The 21,830-nt window shown below is 35.3% G+C and overlaps 1 long non-coding RNA gene across 1 annotated transcript in view; it reads right to left on the bottom strand.

The window, feature by feature from the left end:
• LOC140849784 (uncharacterized) overlaps positions 1-21,830 on the bottom strand; it is a 41,200-nt gene that overhangs the window by 18,083 nt on the left and 1,287 nt on the right. Inside the window, exons 2-3 of the long non-coding RNA XR_012131974.1 lie at positions 17,942-17,977; positions 14,718-14,820 (exon numbers count right to left, since the gene is read on the bottom strand). This is a non-coding gene — a long non-coding RNA (uncharacterized lncRNA). The remainder of the gene's footprint in view (positions 1-14,717; positions 14,821-17,941; positions 17,978-21,830) is intronic.

Raw genomic sequence — 21,830 nt, 5'->3', positions numbered from 1 at the left:
CTGAATGTAAGTCATGAAACCATAAAACTCTTAGGAGAAAACATGAGCAAAACTCTCTTGAATATAAAAATGGGCAACTTTTTCATGAACATATCTCCTCAGTCAAGAGAACAAAAGCAAAAACGAACAAATGGGACTACATCAAGATAAAAAGCTTCTATACAGCAAAGGACACCATCAGTAGAATAAAAAGGCATCCTATGATATGGGAGAATATATTTGTGAATGCCATATCCAATAAGGGGTTGACATCCAAAATATATAAAGAGCCCACACACCTCAACAATCATAAAGCAAACAATCTGATTAAAAAATGGGCAGATGATCTGAACAGACACTTCTCCAAAGAAGAAATTCAGATGGCCAGCAGGCACATCAAAAGATGCTCCACATTGCTAATCATCAGAGAAATGCAAATTAAAACCACAATGAGATATCACCTCATACCAGTTAGGATGGCCAACAACCAAAAGACTAGGAACAACAAATGCTGGTGAGGATGTGGAGAAAGGGCAACCCTCCTACACTGCTTGTGGGAATGTAAATTAGTTCAACCATTGTGGAAAGCAGTATGGATGTTCCTTAAAAAACTAAAAATAGAAATATCATTTGACCCAGGAATTCCATTCCTAAGAATTCACCCTAAGAAAACAGCATTACAGATTCAAAAAGACATATTCACCTCTATGTTTATTGCAGCACTATTTATAATAGCCAAGACATGGAATTAATCTTAGTGTCCATCAGTAGATGAATGGATAAAGTAGAGGTGGTACATATACACACTGGAATATTATTTAATCATAAGAAGAAAAAAATCCTACGATTTGCAACAACATGGATGGAGCTAGAGGGTATTATGCTCAGTGAAATAAGCCAGGCAAAAAAAGACAAGTACGAAATGAGTTCACTCATCTGTGCAGTATAAGAACAAGGCAAAAACTGAAGGAACAAAACAGCAGCAGACTCACAGATCCCAAGAATGGACTGTTAATAAAGGGAAAGGGACTGGAGAGGGTGGGTGGGAAGTGGGGGATAAGGGGATTAAGAGGCAGTATGATTAGCACACATAATGTGGTGGTGGGATGCACAGGGAAGGCAGTATAGCATGGAGAAGATGATTAGTGACTCTATAGCATCTTACTATGCTGACGGACAGTGACTGTAATGGGGTATTGTGGTGGGGACTTGATAATGGGGGGAATCTAGTAACCACAATGTTGATCATGTGATTTTATATGAATGATGCCATAATAAAAAAAAATAATAGAAATGAAAATAACAATATATCTGACTACTCTGGAGGCTAGAAGTCCAAAATCAAAGTGTTAGCATAGCCATGCTACCACTGAAAGGAAAAATCTTTCATTGCCTCCTCTTGGTTCTGGCTAGCAATCCTTGACATTTCTTGGTTTGTGACAATATACCTCCAATCTCTGCCTCTGTTATCACATGGTCTTCTCTCCTGTTTTCTCTGTATCTCCAAATCTCTCTCCTTATGAGAACACATCTTTGGGATGTGGGTCCACCCTAATTCACCGTGACCTCATCTTAACTTGACTACACCTGCAAAGACCCTATTTCCAAATAAGGTCACATTCACTAGGGATTAGGAGTTCTACATCATTTTTTGGAGGGACACCATTCAACTCAACAGTCATAATCATGATTAGCAATTACATGTATATAATGCTTCCTATGTGCCAGCCACTATTCTCCCCACATTATTAAGTTCACTTACCACAATAATTCTGTTAGGTAGGTATTAACATTACCTCCATATAAGAGAAGAGGAAAGTGAGGCAGAGAGATTTATTCAGGGCCACTAATCCTATATTCAAATCCTAGCTGAAGAATTGGTGCTTCTAAACACACTATAGTCAACAGCTTCTCAAATAAGATGTGACTCATTCACTGAAGCAAATATTTTTGGAGTACCTTTTGACTAGTAGTAGAACCTGTGCTTAATGCTAATGCTACAGGGATTTTGATAAAAATCTGAGGCCTCAGGTTGCTTGGAGAGATGATTTCAATCTTTCGACATATTATTTATCTGTATTTTTCACCTTTGGATAAACTTTCACTTTACTGTGCCTCAGACTTATTGTGAACTGTTAGGGATTTAAAAAGTTACTTATGTGTAAACTTCTTAGAATACTGCTTGCCATATGTATTACTATTGTGTTATTCATTATTATTATTACTATTGATAAATTCTGAAATATCTATTTTACAGACGAGCTATTTTAGGAGGGATTATACCTATAAATAAAAACAAATATTATTTTAGCACATATTTTACTTCTTCCCTTTAAACTTTATAAGAATTGCTTATTTGCTTCAGAATAGTTATAAGCACCTAGACTTAGAAGAAGGAAATTCTGTCTGATGTAGGTTCTTCTGCTCCAAAAGTGGTACAGAGAAAATCAGGTCAGGTGTCTGTACAGTGACTAATGAGTGTGACAGGTTAGTGCTGTGACTGTCATCTCTGCCACCTTCCAAAGATTCCCCCACTCGCTGAAAGAAGTGACAGAGCTGTGTCCATCCCTCCATAAGTTTAAAAACAAGTTTTTAAACTGTAAGTGTGAATTTTTTTGTTACAATGACTCACCCAGATGAGAGAAAACAATCTCATCTAGCTCTACACTTACTTGATTTCCAGAGTTACAGATACTTTCTTAATTACACTTACGTATTGCCATATGCCATATGCCCTTCTCTCCAGAATGTTTTAGTCTTTCTTGGAAGCCAACATCCTCTGTATATTTGTATGTGAAATTAATAAACAATAATTGAAGTTCATCTAGAATTAACTTTTTCTGACATCTCACTTGTTTTTCTGTGGAAAAGTATATAACAGCTTGTATCTTTGATTCTATATTTCAAAAATGGGTTACTTACCCTCGAAATTAACATGATGATCACTTTCAGCTAGTAAAGTGGAAAACTGGGAAATAAGCTGGATATAGGGACAGGAAGTTAAGTATGATTTAAAAGAAATCTAATTTAGCATCTACTATCTGTCTGGCACACAATGGAAGTGGACACAAAGATGAATGGTTAACCTAGAAGAAGTGAAAAGCTAAACCACTGCGTGTTATCAGATGCTTACAAAAGTGTATTTATAAAATATTTAAATACTGAGGTATGTTTGTATTTATGTTTTCTCATAACATAATCAAAGTGTGTTGAAAGAAGAAATGTTAAAACCATTCTTTTTTAAATTCGTATACAGACTTGCATGCCTTCTAGCAGAGAACAGAAGTTTGTAAAAAAAAAAAAAAAGATTGTTCATTTCCACATACCTACTATGGTGAGCATGTATGAATGGCGAAATCCCCCCATCTTGGAAAATACTGGTTTTCTTTGTTCTCTTAGGTCAAGGCTCAGCTTTGGTCTAAAGTACAGTAGTTCAGGAGTAAAAATAGGAGAAAACTTTTGTTTCTGCCCTTAAGTAAGAAAACACACACCATGCAGTAATTTCAGATAGCAGTATATTGTTTCCTCGAGTATATTGTCCCTTGCCTTTTCTTTTAGTTTAAATACAGTAGCTTAGGGACAAGAGCAAAATCTTAGAGTAAGAAAGATAAAATTCCCCCATATTAATAAATATACTAGGGGACAGGAAGGAATGAGCCTAGTAGGGGAAGAATGTCATGGATACAAAAGGGATTTCCAGGGATGCCACGAAGAATTCTGCAAGTGTCTGCTTCCTAAGGAAGATGGCTCTGTTACATACTGAAGCATTTAATTCAATTTAATGAAAATAAGCAGATATTATATAGTGAAATGCACATGTGTGTTACAGATTGATGCATTTCATCAGTAACATAATAACTCCCCTTAGGTTTCATAGCTCTTCCCCAAACAGGCGGACAGACACATGTGATATGGGTGGAAAAAGATGGCTTTACTATTGTGAGATATGTAGTTGGATTAAGCTGATCAAAACAGAGGCTGTCCATTTTGTTTCTACTAGGGAATTTTTAGTATCCTGACAAATATAATTCACTTTAAAACAGTAGAAGAATATGTTAAGTATATGAACTGTATAATATGTGTGTCCATTAGAAAATTTTGACGTTTTCTCCATGTATGTGGAAATTGTTTAGCTACATAACAAATCTTTTATATATTTTCTGGGTATTTATCCCACAAAAATAGATATGTGAATTATGTGTGTATACATAAAATAAGTAAGTGTCCTGATGAGCAGGTATGCATGACCCCAGAGACTGTATTGTGATTAATACTGATGTAGAAACCAGAGTCAAATATTTCTTTAGCAGATGCACTATAACACATTTCCTGCTTGGGCCTCCTGGGCTCACCATAGGTGGCATTATGCAGGTGCAACACTGGCTGAACATAACTCAGCAGGTTTAAAACAATCATCTAGACCAGGGTTTGCAAACTTTTTCCATTAACAGACCAGATAGTAAATATTTTAGCATTTGTAGGCCATATGCTCTTCATAACATCTTCTTAACTGTACTATTATAAGCTTAAAGTAATCATAAACAATATGTAAACAAATGATGTAGCTAAGTTCCAATAAAACTTTATTTAGATTGAGCCCACTAACCCTTAATCTAGACATTATCAAGTTTTCCAAAAAATTAGGGAGTTTGGTGTGAATTTGCATACAGATTTGAGTGTCCTTTGGGGTTTATATTTCTACAGTTCCTTTTATTTATTTTTTAACATGTTAAAACTATTGCTGTAACCACTATTTAAATGTTCTTTGTTATTGCTCAATCTGGAAACTTCTCTCAGATGTTCCTCTGTTGAATTTCTTTCATTAATTTCATTAAATATAACTTATATACCCTATTATTATATTCTAGAATGTATTAATGGAGGCTGACAAAGATGTTTGCAGGACAAAATAAAGTTAAAATTGGTGAGAAAAATGAGGCATGGTGTTATGGTAGGATAGAAAAATAAAGTGCATTAAGGACAGGGCATAAAATTTTGTGCATGTTCTAGAAGTGAAAATGTGTGTTTATCTCAAAGCCATCATAACTACTAATGTAAAGAAAGAGAGAGAGAAAATCAAGTATGCAGCTCAGAGGGTTCAAGAGACGAAATTTCACTTGTGATGCTGGTAATGAATGAGTCCTAATTTTGATATATGAGAGAAATTGTGGTTGGGTTCTCAATCATGTAAACTATAGTAATATACTTGTAACATTATATTCCCAAAAATATTTCCAGTGAACATATTGAATAGTTTCCTAGGACACCTTAATAATAACTTTTGGTAAAAGTACTGGATATATTATTGCTTAAATATGACTTCATTTTGAGCAAAGCTTGGTCTTAAGATAGTAACACAACAACATATGTTAAATACAGTAAAAGGAAGGAATATGGTGTAGAGCAGTAATTTGAATTGGATCCATTTTTAACCCTAAGCAATGGGGCTCAGAAAACATTAGTGGCCGAAGAACCTTTGGAACAGAAGTCAGGAAAAGGCCATGGAAACATGAACACATTGTTTCCTGTGGTGTACTCTTTCTTTCACCCAAACCATCAGGCAGAAGAAATTCTCCCTCAGCCCACTCTGCATGTGAGAGAGTCCATCTGGGACAGGTCTGAGGTGAATGTCATACTTGGGGTTTGTACCCCAAAAAAGCATGTAGAAATGAATGGTGAGAGCTCAAAAACAGAATTTAGTGCAACAATGAAAAACTGGCAACAGAAAGAGAGAGGCTGTGGTGTTTCTGAAAAAGAGAGTGAAAAGTCTACACCTTCATTGTACAATATAGGAAAGTCAAAGAGACAGAGACAGGAAGTAGATTAGACACAGTAGTAGCACAGCTCCTTGAAAATTAGAAAAATAACTCAAATCTAAAGACTTAAAAATTACTTTAGGAATTCCCTTTTCAGAGATATTTCTCTCAGAAAAGATCAGCTTGGCAATAACAGGCATGGGATCCATAAAGAAGACAAATAAAAATATATATACATGCATACATATTTATATATAGGAAATAAAAATAAGTAAAGCAAAATTCCTATTCAGAAATATTAAAATATAATTGATTCTGAAAGTTGTTCTATTTGTGGGTTACTTGGGTGGAATTGTACCAGTTACTATGTGTGTGGGATAACTAGAATTTATTGGGGGGGAACTTCATTTTACATTTCCAATTTCATTTAAACTTTGGAAAGATAATGGGTGAACCGGAATTTCAGGAATACTGGGCAGCTTTCTTAAGGCCTCGCTTATAGGCAGCCTTGCATGTCTCTCCCGGGGCTGATCCATGCCCCGCTGCCAATTTCTCACCCCCCCACTCTCCACCCTCCGTCCAACACAGGTCCCTTCTGGTCCTGACACAGCACTGTTGCAACAAGCATATGGACTGAAGGTAAACTGCTTAGGTTTGGATCCTGACTTGGCCACCTCATCTCCCTGAGACCCTGTAATGGTACTTCTCTGTATTTCGGGTTCCACATCTTTAAAATGCAGATAATAGAATCTGCCTCACAGGAACTGAGTGAGGAGGAAATGAGATAATGCACAGCAAGCTCTTCATTGGAGCCGGCACGACTGCTGACATATCTCAAAGCGCTGCATTAATTCCCTGGACTTGGGCAGAGTTTTAGGATCAAGTGACATGTACATATTAAGCATTGGACAAGAAATTATCACAATCTAAACAGAGTAAAATGGGCAGGTTTTAAACAAGATTTGTTGACTACATGTCATAGTGTTTCTACCACACACAAAAAAGAAATCTCTCCAACCCCACAAAATAGCTAAAAAGTACATGTATTTCTTATCATTTTTAAATTTCAGCTTTGTTAATTATGTTCTAGACAGTGAGGGATTGAGTTTATTTTCTAAAGTAATGTCTAGTGAAAGCTTCACAAAGAAATGTTCATATTTAATTAAAAGTTAATATTCATTTCATAATACATTTTTATAATTTACAAATCCAGTTAAAACCCATATTTGTTTGGCCTCCTCTGAGGACTCTCAGCTCTTGCCCCACACTGTGGTTCACATAAAAACTGTTAGAAAACCAACAGTCCAACTACAGGGTATTATGGCAAGTAATGCAGATTTTACCAAGGCTTTCAGGCAGTAGTGTCCACTTTAAAGTACAATTTTACAAAATATATTCTGAAATTCCTTTAGTTTTACTCGTTCAAGCTCTCCTGGCCAGTAGCAGCCTCATTCCTTTCTCTCCCATACAGTCTCTCCAAATCCTTTCCCCACTTCCCAGATTCTCACTTTGGTGTAAATAATCTACTCAGAAAACAAAAACCCTGAAGTTAGCTAATTTCTTAACGGAGGTTAACAAACAGCTCAGCCAAAAGAATAAGCGGAGTCCCTTGTTTCCCAAACATTCCCTGCCTGTTTCCACCCTGAAAGATGTAACTTCTCTAGTGAAATGAACTTTGTTAGAAATAATTTGGTGCTTGCCAGGGACACTTGAAACGACAGCCATTTCACTGTGCTTTGGACTCAAACGGTGCTGTTTTCCTGTACCTAGTATTCTTCCTGCATGAAGCACCCTGAGAATGGCACTCAGGGGCCCTGCACAGCATTTGTGCAACCTGCACCTGGCCCACCAGCTTCCGGCACAAGCAGAGGCAACAGGATCCCACAGGATGAGATGCTCACGGCTGAGTTCGTTTAGGTGTCTCAAAATGCAATTGCTTTGCTCTTTACACAGATGTAGAATAAATAGTACTATGGTTTATTTTTTTTTTTGTCTTGAAAAGTACATAGCTGGTTTAATGTATATTCATGTTCCATAATCTCTAGTCTATGACATGTCGTCTACTTTGATTTGTCAAGTATATAGATAATTTTTTCCCCTCCCTCTCTTCCTTCTGGCATATCTGGCTGTTACTTTGTGAACTTGGTGCAAGAGAAGGGATGTTATGATCTGATTTTCTTAATGCTTTGTTGCTGTCTCATCAACTTTTTCTACCTAGAAAATATCTCTAAAAACCATTCCTTTCCCCACCCGAGACAAGTTAATCGCTGCTCCTTCAGATGTGTTTGCTTCTCATGTATCTCCCCTATTACTCTAATGTAAAGTTCTTTCTCCTCAACCATATATAGAAACTCTATATTTATCTTGCCTAGAAAAATATCTGCCACATAAAACATGATTTGTGTTAATAGAATATATTGAAGCTGAAGGGACCGATGATTGGTTTAATTTTTCAGATGTTAATTTCGATAAGCAGTTATTTTGCAGTTGATTTCTTACCAGATGAACTAAATGTAGTTGATGCTGATGGGCACAAATGAACAAAATTCTTGTCCTTTTTACAAGAAATCTCCATGAACAAATACATTAAAAAAAGACAAAACAGAAAGTTTTCAAAATTGCGTTGTGCTAAGAAATTACTTATCACCTGTTGCATACTGAAATGAAGCCTAGTTGTTTATATTGCACTGTATAAATATGTCATCAAAAACAATTTTATCTGAATTTTCTCAAAACTACCCTTGTGAACCTGTGTGTGTATCTGTGTAAGTATCTAGGACAAAATGAACTCTTGTTTTAGTGATTGTGTTATGGATGGCACTAAACAACGGAAGTAATTATATATACGCATGTGACTGCGTGAACACACCAGTAACAAGGTCCTTCTGGTGTTCGTGACCTTGGTGTCATGACTTTACTATGATCAGTGGGGATTCAAATCTAAAAGGTATAATTCTATCATTAGTCACTCCTTCTCTTTCATAAATATACTGACAGAATATACTTTTTGTCGTGGAAAGATTTATGAGAACTGCTTCAGAAATAATTCAGGGATTGATCAATTAATCTTTATCCAAAATATTTTCTGTCTTTTCAGTGGTTTAATTCATTTTACTCATACTTATTTCAAGAGCAAGCTTTTGTCTTTATAAAAAAAAGCCCTTCTAAAGAGTCTTAAATTTGTAATAAAAAATATTCTCTTTTTTAACCACCAGTACAACTTTCAAGAGCTTCTTGGGTGTCTTTGCTTCATATTCAAAGTTTTAAATAGAATTGAAAATCACTTCCAAGTAATAAAGTTGGCACTGATTCAATTATTTTTCTACACTCAAATAATTACCTGGAATTAAAATTCAGAATAATCTTCTTAACTTTGATTGAGTTTGTTTATTGAATATATTGAGGTCGTCTGCTCTGCTCATTGATGAGGCTATCAATCTCTCACTGCTCTAAGACTTGCTCCAAAATACTGGCACTGAAGTATATAGTCTTGTCAGTTCATAAAGACAGCAGCATGGGAAAAAAATCTTCCACACAGCTCATTACAATCAGGCAGATAGTAAAGCAGTGTTCCAGAAACTTGACAAAATGTCTGTATTGATGACAGAGAACCTGGAGTTGTTTTCCAAACATGAAATTGTATTTAGAAGTTCCCGTTCAAATTTTTTAACCTTTACTTCTTGAGGACTCTAACAACACTGCTGGTTTTGGTTTAGTTTTTTCACAAATCCTTCAACTCAAGACATTAGCTCTGAATATTCTTCACCCCTAAGATCCAACACCCCTGGCCTGACCATGATCATAAACAATAGGCCTCAGAAGGAGGAGAGCGCTGTTCATTCATTTATACCACTTACTTTATAGGAAGAGTTTCTCATACAGAGTATTTTGTTTACTGAAAGATGGTGGTTTTAGAATACAATGAAGCAGCATATTGTCCTTAAGATAAATGAAATGTTGAGTGTCTTCTAAATTCAGGTTTTATAATCAAGCTAAAAAAAAAAGTTCCTTCTGGAGATCAAATTTTTGGCAACACTTCAGGATGCAACTGTGATACTGAACAAGAAATAACATCACTTAGGGTTTTCAGCCCAGTACTAGTCTGTGCCAAACTCCTTGTCTTTATAAATATTTATGAGTGGTCTCTGCCATCTCATTAGAATTTAATTCACAGACAACAGGTGCAAGCAATGATTGCTCAGGCTAGGCCAACTAACTTTGTAACTGTGCTCCCAGTTTTACATTCAGAAGAATCTGTAGAGTGTAGTCTCTGTGACTTCTTTGGTTTATTCATTTCAGTTTTTAAAATGTTAGTTGGGCACTTCTAAATGTGAGTGACTTGTTTCCATTGAGCCACAATCTAGCTTACAATACACACTAAAATGAAAGATTATGCAAATAATTATTTAATAACATTTGTGAAGAGTGTAATGAAAAAAATATAGTGTACATGACAGGGAGATGCACCTCATGCAGTGTTAAATAAGGCTCTCTGGGGTTCTGTTGGGTGAGTAGGTGTTCACTGGGCCATGTGGAGTGGGAGAGGGATGGAAGAGGACCATTCAAAAGAGTTTAGATGCCCAGGTGAGGGCCTGAGGCAGGATGGCACTTGGTTTCTCCTTTGAAAACAGAAAAGATAAGAATGGTTGGGGCACAGTGAGTTAGCAAGGGAGCAGTGCAAGATGAGACTAGAAAGACAGTGAGATATGGGAACTCAGAGAGCTTCACAGGACATGCTAAAAGATCAGTCATTCACCTAATACTCTCAACAAATACCTACTGAGTGTTTGGTTTGTTCCAGGTCCTGTTCTAAATGCTGGGGATATGGCAGTGATTGAAGAAGAAAGAAAACCCTCTCCTCACTCAGCTCAAATACCAGTGGGGAGACAAAAAAATAAACAAATAAATATAAAGTAGGTCAGTGAATGCTATGGAGCAAAATAAAGTAAGGAGAATATGCAACAGCTAACACAGGGCTGCTATGCTCAGGGAAAACTTTATTATAAAGGACACTTAGATAGAGGAGTGAAAGACATGAAGTGTGAGTAAAGAAGATACCTGGGAAAGAACGTTTCATTAAGAAGAAGTTTTTTATCTGACTTCCTAATGGAATTCAGGCTATCCATAAACTTAATTTGGAAAAAAAATGAAAATGTTACTGTCATTAACTTTTATCTGAAATTTAGGATGCCCTTCAATTTTGAATTTTATCAAGATTCTACAGATGTGTTACCAGCAAGTGTAATTTTGTTAGCTGAAAATCTTGCAGATTAAAAAAATATTATTTTATTGAAGAAAAATTGACATAAAATATTGTATTGTTATCAGGTGTGCAAAAATGATTTGATACTAATATCCATTACAAAATGGTGACAATAATAAGTCTAATCACTGTCACCACACAAGGCTGTTACATTATTCTTAATTCTCTATACTGTACATTAATCCCTGTGTCTTACTTACTTTATAATTGGAAGACTATACCTCTTAATTCCCTTCACTTATTTCATCCATTCTCCCCAACACCTTCCTCTCCAGCAACGATGCTCTTTGTATCTATGAATCTGCTTCTGTTTTGTTTTGTTCTGTAGATTCAACATAGAAGTGCAATACTGTATTTGTCTTTCCATGACTTACTTCATATAGCAGAATACTCTCTCGGTCCATCTATGTTGTGGCAAACAATAAGATTTCATCCTTTTTTTATGGCTGAGTAACATTCCATTGTAAATATACACCATATCCTTTTTATCCATTCATTTAGCAGAAGACACTTTGATTCCATGCCTTGGCTATTGTACACGGAACCTCCATACTGTTTCCATAGATATTTCACCAATTTATCTCCCCATTAAAAGTGCACAAGGGTTCCCTTTTCTCTGCATCCTCACCAATACTTGGTTATTTCTAGTCTTTTTAATAATAGCCATTCTGACAGGTGTGAGGTGTTATGATTTGCATTTCCCTGGTAGTTAGTGATGTTGAGCATTTTATTCATGTGCCTATTGGCCATCTGTATTACTTCATTGGAATTTTATTTCAAATTTTATTTTATGCATTATAAAACATCATTTTGAGAAGTGTCCACTGGCTTTCCACCATTACTAGGTTTCTGGGAAAGTCCATGGGGTAGGAAATACTAACAGCCCCTGTATTAGATGAAATGGGGATAAAAGCCTTGTTGTAGGAGTGGACCTGATATGTTCAAAGGACACCTCAGAAGCCAATGATGAAAAATCAGAGGTATCAAGATACATGGGTGGAGGGTGGTGGTAGAAAAGGAGTTCAGAGAGGTGGAGGCCAAGATCAGCAGATAGTGGTGGGGCTTTACACATGCAAAATGAGGACCTATTAAAGAGTTTTAAGTTAGGGAGTAAAATTAAGAAAATTAAAAAAGCCTAATGATTAAAAATAAATAAATTAAAAACTAATTAATACTTTGAAAATTCTACCTAACTGGGATAATAGCTTTGCTCCCTGTGAGAGCCATGAAAACACATTGCTTTCCTCTAAAGCACTTTTCTTGTTAAATCAAAATGTTTCAGGGTCAAGGCTGTACTATACTTTATCAGTTGAAAATTAAGCCACGTGAATTAGAATACTATCTAGAAACAATTTCCTTTCCTGCTTTCAATTATCTACATGCTGAGCTTTCTAAATTTGCAAATGCTTTTTTTTTCCCAACAAATTTCCCTCCTTTCATCTTGTCTTAATTTATTTTACATCTGCAATATCAAAGTTTCCAGGGGTACGACTTGAAGTTAACTAGGAGCATTTATTGTCTTGTGTACAAAGAAAGAAAGCAGATGTGTTTTTATCAGCTCTGCCATTGTGTGAATTTTAACATGTTTGCCTGCCCAGGCCTGCCCATCCTTCACAGTGTAGCTCTGTTAAGCCTCAACCTCCCAGCTCGACATTCCTACTGAGCTACTTATTGTCCACTGTGTGAGTCCTAATGGATGTTTCCTTCTTGTGATATCTAAAAAATATATATCAGACCATAATCATTTCATTCCTATTTATACGAACATCCTTAGGTTAGTTCTTTAGTGCACTTACCATTTGTTTATCAGCTCACTTCTTCCTCCAGCTGGGGAGACACCGGTTTTAACCATTTTCTTTCAATAACTAAATCTAATGTAGTCTATTTTACTTTTCCAATAGAACACTTATTTTTTCAGATCTTCTGTAGATGAAAAATTCAGTCTCATCAAGTCATTTCAGATTTTCTTTCTCTTTATAATCTATTTGGTTTGTCTTTCTCAATCTGTTTGAATCATTCATTACTTTATTAGCTGATATTTGCTAGAACTGCTTACAGAAAGGCATTTTTTTATTTTTTTAAGAGAAGGAAATCACTTTTAAACAATGAGAAATAAAAGAAAATATAATGACTCTCTAAGAGACATTACTCAAGTTTTCTCTTGGCAGCCAAAAATTCTGAATGTACGTAATAAAATTGAAACACCAGCCTGGAGAACACAGACTTGGCCACAATAATTTCTCACTGCTTATTTTTGTTCATTCATTTATCAAATATTTGAGTCTTTACTAGACATCAGACATGGCAGCAGATATTTGGGATATGGAGGTGACCCTGCTTGGCATGGTTCCATGCCTTACGGAGCCTGCCATGGAGTGGGAAATGAGAAATTAAGCAAAATTATATATACTCAATTGTTATGAATTGTAAACACTATGAAGATAAACAACGTGGTGGAGAACTATGTAACAGGCGCTCAGCATGAAATTCTCTAAGGAGATGCTGTTTATGCTGATCCCTGAAGAATACATGCTGATTGCCTGGGTTATAGGAGCCTGGGAGAGAATGTTGGGCCTGTGATTTGGCATTTTCATGCATTAGGATGAAAGGTGATAAAGTACAGGGGACTGTGCTAAGAGATGGGACTGAAGAGGTAGGTACAGCCAGATCATGGTGAACAGCGTAGGCCACTTAACGTGTTTTGGATTGCTTCTATGGGGAACGGGAAACAAAGGACGTGTGGCATGGAATTGATGCACACGATTTGTATTTTATAAAAGAAATTCCCTGAAAATATTGCACAAAATAAATTTAGGAGAGTCAATGCCATTATGTTTTGTTTTTTTTTTTATAAAATTATTTCAGAGATAAATTTTAGCAATGAGAAAAGAAAAAAGGGGAACTACTCAGGCAATATAAGGGAAGCATAAATAATAGAACTTGGTGGTTGGTTGTGTATGGGATGAGGAAGAGAGAAGAGGCAAGCATGAGTCAGAATTTTGGATTTAACACCTAGATGGGTAATAGTGCTTTGGAGGAGCTAGAGTACAGTGGAGGGAAGTGTTTTTGAGGGAAAGATGGTTATGATCTTATTTTGGGACATACTAAGTTTGAGATGTTAGTGAGAAATTGAAGTGGAGGTGACAAATAGTCAGTTAGATATATGAAGTTTGATCTGACTGGTTTAAGACAGCAAGGAAACAGAGCACAAAGAAACCATACACAAAGCTCTGGCTCTGTAGACAGTGAACCCAGAGACGTGCTGGAGAAGAGTTCTGGGCATTCAATATTCAGAGTTGATGAATTGATAGATGCATGAAAAGATGTTCATCTGTTGTCAGGTTTCAGTGGAATCTGGTTTTCTGTGCAGGGACCACATACAGGCTGGGAATATGAGTTCACTCTGAGTTAAGACTAAACTAAGTCTTGTAAGTGCCCTCCAGGCCTGTGCCATGTCCAATAACGGTATGTCTAGAGTCCAAACCTGAGAGGGCTGGAGGCCCATGTGATTCATGTGATGGTATTAGCTCTTAGAGGTTCAGTTCTGCCAATATAAGACCCAGATGTGGAGGTTTATGAAAAAAAAGGAAAAGTTTAACTTACAGTTTTCTCACCACAAGAAATCTTGATCAGTCAGTCAGGGGTGGGAATGGGAGGATGGACTGAGCATAGAGAGAGAAACCAATCACAGTAGCTGATTGGTGGGAGCAGCTACTCACCTAAGACTCCAGTGAAGAACCAGTGTTCTGGTGAGGAGAGTAGAATAACAGCAAATGCACTGTTCTCCCTCCTGTACCACATTACATATCAAATTCAGCCTCACTTTGATAGGAAAGAGAGATCAAGTCAATCAATCATTCCACTGGTCTTGTGAGTTGAAATAACCAAAATGTTGCAAATAATAATGCCTCAATTCCCTTCTCCTTAATGACAAACATGCAAAGAGGGCCTACATTTATGTAGGAATATAATTTTAATGAATTTTATCTCTTCAATATTTATAATTTCTACATCCTTTTCTTTTACTTTCCAAGATAAAGCCTTAGAAAGTATTAAGGGCTGGCTGAAAAGAGATATTAGAAATGTTCTAAATACCAATCAACTTGGAATCTAGTATTTATAACTGATTTCTCAAAAAATGAATGAAAAACATTGCCATAAAGGTGCTGTAAATCCGGGATAGATATTGGGGGCCTTTAATGGCAATGGGGGAATTACAAATATTAGTAGTTTGTGGGATTGAAAGGGTACTGGCTCCCTGGTATACAGATGGAGAGCGCTGTAAAATCTAACCATGCTGATTGTAATCAGGGAAAATAAAGGGTGGATGAAGGCAAGAATAATAATGACAAATTAACTCTATCCCAGCTCCTTTTCTAGTATTCAATTCCTTGATGGGTACATGCATGCACAAACATTTCCATGTGTGACTTTTATGGATTTATAATATCCAGGTGATATATAACTTAGATTACAGTGTTCTGTACCATAGACTCAACTTATTTGAACTATTTTGATATGTAGGAGGAAGGATAACTGGAACCAAGTGTACACCATGAGAATTTAATAAATAATTACCTAGAAATGAACTTATGCAACCACTTTCTACATTTGCTTACTGAATGTCTACCACCTGCTGTGGTATGGCACTCTCTGAGGTGATTGGGGCACTACAGTGAGCACACAAAGGCTCTGTTCTCATCGGCCTCACATTCTTATGAGAAGAAATTGTTGCTATGTAAATAAGTAAATGCATGGAGTGTATCTGTGATGTTAAGGGCTAGAAAAAATATAAAGTAGGAAAGGGTATGGAGACTAATCATCAAGGTTTAGTGTGCTAATAGTCACTTAAGGGTTGGTTAAGGAAGAGGGCGTCACGTGACAATCTGGAGGGAGAGCATACGGGAGACAAGGACCAGCAAGAACAAAGGATCTGAGGGAGAGACATGCTTTTTCTGTTCAAGAAGAACAAAGTTCTCAGCATGTCCTTGGATAATCTTTGTTAAAGGTGATCTGTTTTTCAAAGAAAACTGTCTTAGGGGAGAAAAAATGAATTATTTAAGTAAGGCAAAAGATAAGTTTTTATATGTGTAGATATAATAAATTGAAGCTATAATATTATTTCTTATATAGGTAAGTATGAGAAGTGTATTTCTTTTACAAATTATATAGTTTTATTTATAGTGGTGAGTAAAATGTTCTATTGACTATTGGTTCAACATTTAGTAATCATCATGAAATAAAATGTGTCTATTTCTGTGGTTCTCTTTAAAGTGATTTATTTTCAGGGAAGCTCTGCAAAATGAAACACGTTCTTTCATCCATGTAAGTGCAGAACAATGAAGTTCTATGCACCTTCAATACAGTGTGTGCCTTTATTTTTAGTTCTCCAAAGCCTGAAAAATGTATTGGGCCATGGAATGAGGAACTTGCTATCCATCTGAAACTATGTTTGGAACTGGAGAGTTCCCTCACGGGTTGGTGGCTTGGTACCTGGTAAGTGGTTTAAAGATTTGATCAGCCTCAGTTCTTAAAACACAGTTGCCTTCCCCTGCCTGCTCACATGAAAAAAAGTAACAACTTTCTTTTCCTGTTAGCCTAGCTGCTTAAAAATAACACATTCCAGCAAGAAGGGAGGGAGATTACAGGCAACAGGACATATGAGACTTGCCAAGGGGGCCAGCATTTCCTGGCTCACAATTGCAGGAAAGGCTTTGCTTCATTATCAATGGGACCTGGATGCTTTGATAGGCAATTGTTTCAAAAGCTAAACAACATTTGCCATTGAAATATTGTGTGTGTTATACAAGGCTTGTGTAGAGGAAATATAGTACCAGATGGATCAGACAATAGTCTTGTCTGACGTTTTGTTCTTGCACTAGTAATAAAATAAAAACTCAAAAAAATAGCCATGTGCAACTTTGCTTTTAATAAAGTCTCTTTTTCTTAGAAAAGAATAGTTGAACTGTCATGAACAATACAGATTTCCATTGCAATAATTGCTGATTTCTAAATGTACCAATTTAAAAGAGACATGGTTAGAAATATACTCTCCATAAATTTGGTACAGAAGCAAGACTAAACAATTCTTCTTATTTAAGGCAAATCAATATTAATATTTCCTTGCTCTCTGTTCTTAGTTCCTATGAGGAATTAAAGAGATGATGGATATATATTTTAAATTATGTACCACATATTATAATACATATATTTTTAGAATAATGCAACAAATGTATATATATTCTCTACTCAAAAAATTCACTAGCTATGATGATCTTCCTGAAATGTGAGCAGGAAAAAGATTTCTTTTTTTCTTTTTCTTTCTCAGGGAGCAAGAGGAATGGATGAAAAAAAATAGAGCTTTGTTAAGTTAGTACCTATAAATATCTACTTATGATAAAATTTTGTAATTCCATGTTTTATCTTTAAGGTGACAATTTCTTTGTCAAATGCTCTGGCATTTGGTAGCCCTCCAGCAATTGCTGATCTCACTTGCTGTGGATCCTTTGGTTAGAATGTCTGCATGTGTGGCACACAATTCTCCACCCCTCTTCCCACATGAAAATACACTGATTACATTATGTAGTCAGATGAATTCTGATACAGTGTTGTGATAATAATGATTCAGATATGCCCTAATCCTGTCTCTAATGGGTCTCCCTTAGTATCTTACCGTATGCAAAAAGGTAGAGAAAATGTATCTAGACTAGGGAAAGTGAAACTTATATTAAACAAATATTTCACAAATATACAAGCTGTGCTTGTAGTATATATTTAAAGGTGATAGAAATTTCTACCATTCACTCAGCACCTATCCATCTATCATGTTGAGAACAGCCTATGCCTCTTTTGGATGCATGGTTATATGTGCCCTGCAGGAGGGCTATGAACCTGAGACTCTAGCCTAGAAGTGATTTTTTTTTTTAAAGAAAAATAGACTCACATGAGTATTTTGTTCAGAAAAATTGCTTTGGTTGTGCTGTGGAAAGAAAATAGAAGAGAGACTCAACAAAAAGTTCAATTATGATACATTGTGAGAATATCTTAAAAATTATTGAGAGGGAAAAATCCAATTACCTATGGGATGTGCTTCATAAAGGAAAGGAAAAATTAATAAAGGTTTGATAATATTACCATTATGAATCATATATGGAGGGTAATTAAGATGAATCCTTGTCTTTTATAGTATCCAATGTTACATGGTTTAAAAATTTTTTAAATCAACTATGATTTTGGAACTGTGTGTTACAGCAGTTAACAATGTAATTTAATTTATCAGCACATGGAAATAATACTACTTAGAAAGAAATCAATGAATATGTTATTAACTGACCTTAGATGACTTTAGCTAATAAACTAATTTTAGTTCTTGGTTGAGTTTAATTGATACATAAGATATTAGTATTCCAGAAGTGTTTTAAAATACTGCAATTGAGGTAGTATAAATTAAAATCTTGGTAATTATAATACATTCTGATGTCCTCCTATTTTGGCTTAAAAACTCCTCTTTGGCACGGACGATGATAAATAACAAAAGTAATAAAAAATAAATTGGTGGGTCGATTCATCCTATTACAACTTGCCGTTCATTTTTAGAGAATATGATTACATAGTCACATATTAAATAGATACCTGAGAGGTGGCAACTCAGTAAATGGTTTTAATTATGGAAAGCAAAACAGGTATTTGTCAGAATTTGTCCAGGAAAACAGAAATTACTCTCAATAATTCAAGCAGGAAGGTATTTAGTAGAGGGAATTATGGGCTTAAATCTTATTGAAAGAACTGTCAGAACAAAGTTGGTGGAAAACAGCTTCAATTAGGACATTTTAGAGCTACCAAGAAATTACTGTAGATGATTTCAAGGGCCTGGAAGTTAACTTTTTTAGATCATTTGTTGACTTGCTTGATTGTAATCAAGGTATTCTGGAGAATGCAGCATGGGCTAACTGAATTTTTTTGATTCTTGGATTTATATATAATTCATCACTGTTCCTGCCTAGCATCATTAATTTGTCAGCTTAATCACATATATGGTTCCCACTGCAAAAGGATGAAATTTTCCTCAGGCTCAAGCTACAAGTAAGTTAGTTTCCATTTAAAATTTACCAAACAACAGCCACATTTTATCCTAGAACAGTTTTCCAAGATATTTATCAAATGAAGAAATGTCATTTACCAACTTCTAAAATGAATGAAAAAAATTAAATCTTTTCCATGTATTGCCTTTATGTAAACAAAGAATTCAAAGGCTCTTAAAATAATAGGGTTAAAGTAAGCTCTTTTTAAGGGTGGGTCAGGTTAGAATATTGTCTGTGAGTGTACCATTCCCTTAATATTTTGAGCCATCTCAAATTCTGAGGGTCCTACTGAATGAAGTATTAAAAACTTCACATTAACTTTATAAAATACTTGAGAACATTTATAGAAAGTCATTCTGTAGTCCAACCATAATACTTCTTTGAGGTATCTTGGTGTCCTTGGAGGGTGAAATTGGTGGGTGAAGTAGTTTGAGTGGTTCAAGGGAGAAACATATATTATTTGACATACAAAATGAGAAGAAAAAATATTTTACAAGTTGAAGATGTTAAAATTAAAAAGATAAATCAAGCAAAGTATTTTAAAAAATCAATGACAATATTTGTAAAATAGAATTAGGTTCAGACTTAATATTTACTTTTATTTTAATACTGGTTCCTAATGGAACTTAAAAACAGCTGGCTTTGTTGATCTAATGGTTCCATGTAAGACTGGATAGGCAGAGTCAGAATCATTAAAGTTCCATTCTCATCAGATTTGTGCTTGCGAAAACTAAGTATACTCTTGTAGTAATTTATTATAGACATTCTTTTGTTTGTCTTACATATATTACTAAAATGACAGACAGGGATGAAATGAAATAGCAAGGCAATTACACAGTTTAAAACTTTTCAATAATAGAGAAGCATTCAACTGCATCTTTCACTACCACCATCTGTGTTGTATATATCATTTTAAGATTAATAGCAGGCAGGGTTTTATTTGTCTCTTTGTTTATAGGAATTCAGACCAAGATAGGTTTTTCCCATTGCTGGAGAATATTGTAAAAAGAAAGACAGCTATCTTTCTTGGATGGCAGGGACATTCTTAAGGTTTTTCCCAGATTATTTCTCTCTGCCCCAAGAAACCCACTGTAGTGCCTCAGCACTGACATATTTTTATTCAAAATAAAGAGTACCTTATCTTTTTACCTAACCTAGTAAAAGGAAAAAATTTAATAATGACATATTGTCATGTTCTTCTGGAATGCTAAATACAGCATTGGTTTAAATTTCAACACCACAGTAAGACTCCGGATTGGAGAACAGTCATCATACGTGGTTTCCTAGGAATAATTAATGTCCTGAATTGCATCACCTCCTAGTGGCCTTATAGAATTACCACAATTTCCAATGTGAGTAGCTCACTTAATTCACTTTACTTCACTTTTCCTTAATTGGCTTTCATAAGATTCTGTTGAGAACTTACTGAACATAGTGAACACTCACTCTGTTAAATGTTACAGATTGAAATACGCCAGGGACTCTCATCTTTTTCCTCAAATTAACTAATTTTATGAGCTAATGAATTTAATCAGAGTTGTAGTACTTTTAAATAAAAAAAAATCTGCTCTTTTAAATTGAATAATAATGAAGTAATAATGCATCCAAATACAAATAGTTGGATAACTCTTCTGTCCAAAGATGGCACACTACTGTGCTGAACTAGGGTTTGGCAGACAGCATCACTGTGCCTAGATTTCAGTTTAAATACAAAGTATTTGAGGTGCTTGAATACAATGGGAAGCATGGTTCAAGTATCACTTGTAGAGAAGCATGATGCTGGTCTGGAAATGAGTTAGCTTTGGATTGGCATGAAAAGACTTTCTAGTCCTGACTCTGATACAATTGGGTGATCTCAAGTAAGTTACCAAAACCTTCTCAGTCATAAAGTGGGGATAGAACCAAGTAGCTCTAGGATTCCTTCTTGTATTAGATTTCCACAGTTCCAGTTTTTAAATTTTCACCGTATAAAATCCAGCTACTGTTTGGGCACATATTGATAGACTTCAGATAGTTTTGAATCTCCAAATTACTTGTCAAATACACAACTCCATTCAGATTCTTTAGTATATTTTCCATTATAAAAATCTTTCGATTTTAATATTATTTAAAAATGCAAAAATAAAAATAATTATGAAATGGATTTATAGCTATGTATGGAATAAATGTGTAGTAGACACAAAATAATATCACTGCTTACCTCTAAATTACTTTTTAAAATCAGCAGTAATTACTTAAAACATCTCCCAGTTACTTAATACAAAAACTTAAATGGAAAGAAACAGAAAAGGAAGAAGGAAGGAAGGAAGGAAGGAGGAGGGATAAGACTGGAGAGGGAGGAAAAAAAGAGAAAAGTGAAAAAGCAGGCAGGCAGACAAACATACACAGTTGGAAAAAGTAGAAATCTAATAGCCATTTCAGATAATTGTGGATATTTTTCTTGGATGTTATATAAAAACAAGTAATTTCTTAAAGGTCTTTTATAACATGGAACCTAAAAACATGTATCATTTATCTTTTTGTACTGTTACACTTAAGTCTCTTTGTCTATCTAGCACTTCCCGTGGATCTTACCCATGTATATCAAATGCCATGTACGTGTCATTTGGAAAATATTGGTTCACCAAGTTGAGCAGATCTCTTAGATTGTGGGTCCTTTTCCTACACAGTACCTGAAAATCATGTTCACTAATATCACTACCAAACTTCTCAGACAAATCTTGAAATATTGGAAGGCTGTCAAACTTATAA

The sequence above is a fragment of the Manis javanica genome, chromosome 5 (genome assembly GCF_040802235.1).
Source record: "Manis javanica isolate MJ-LG chromosome 5, MJ_LKY, whole genome shotgun sequence".
Classification (NCBI taxonomy): domain Eukaryota; kingdom Metazoa; phylum Chordata; class Mammalia; order Pholidota; family Manidae; genus Manis; species Manis javanica.
The sequence above is the reverse complement of the archived record's forward strand: the minus strand, read 5'-3'. Positions and strand labels throughout refer to the sequence as shown.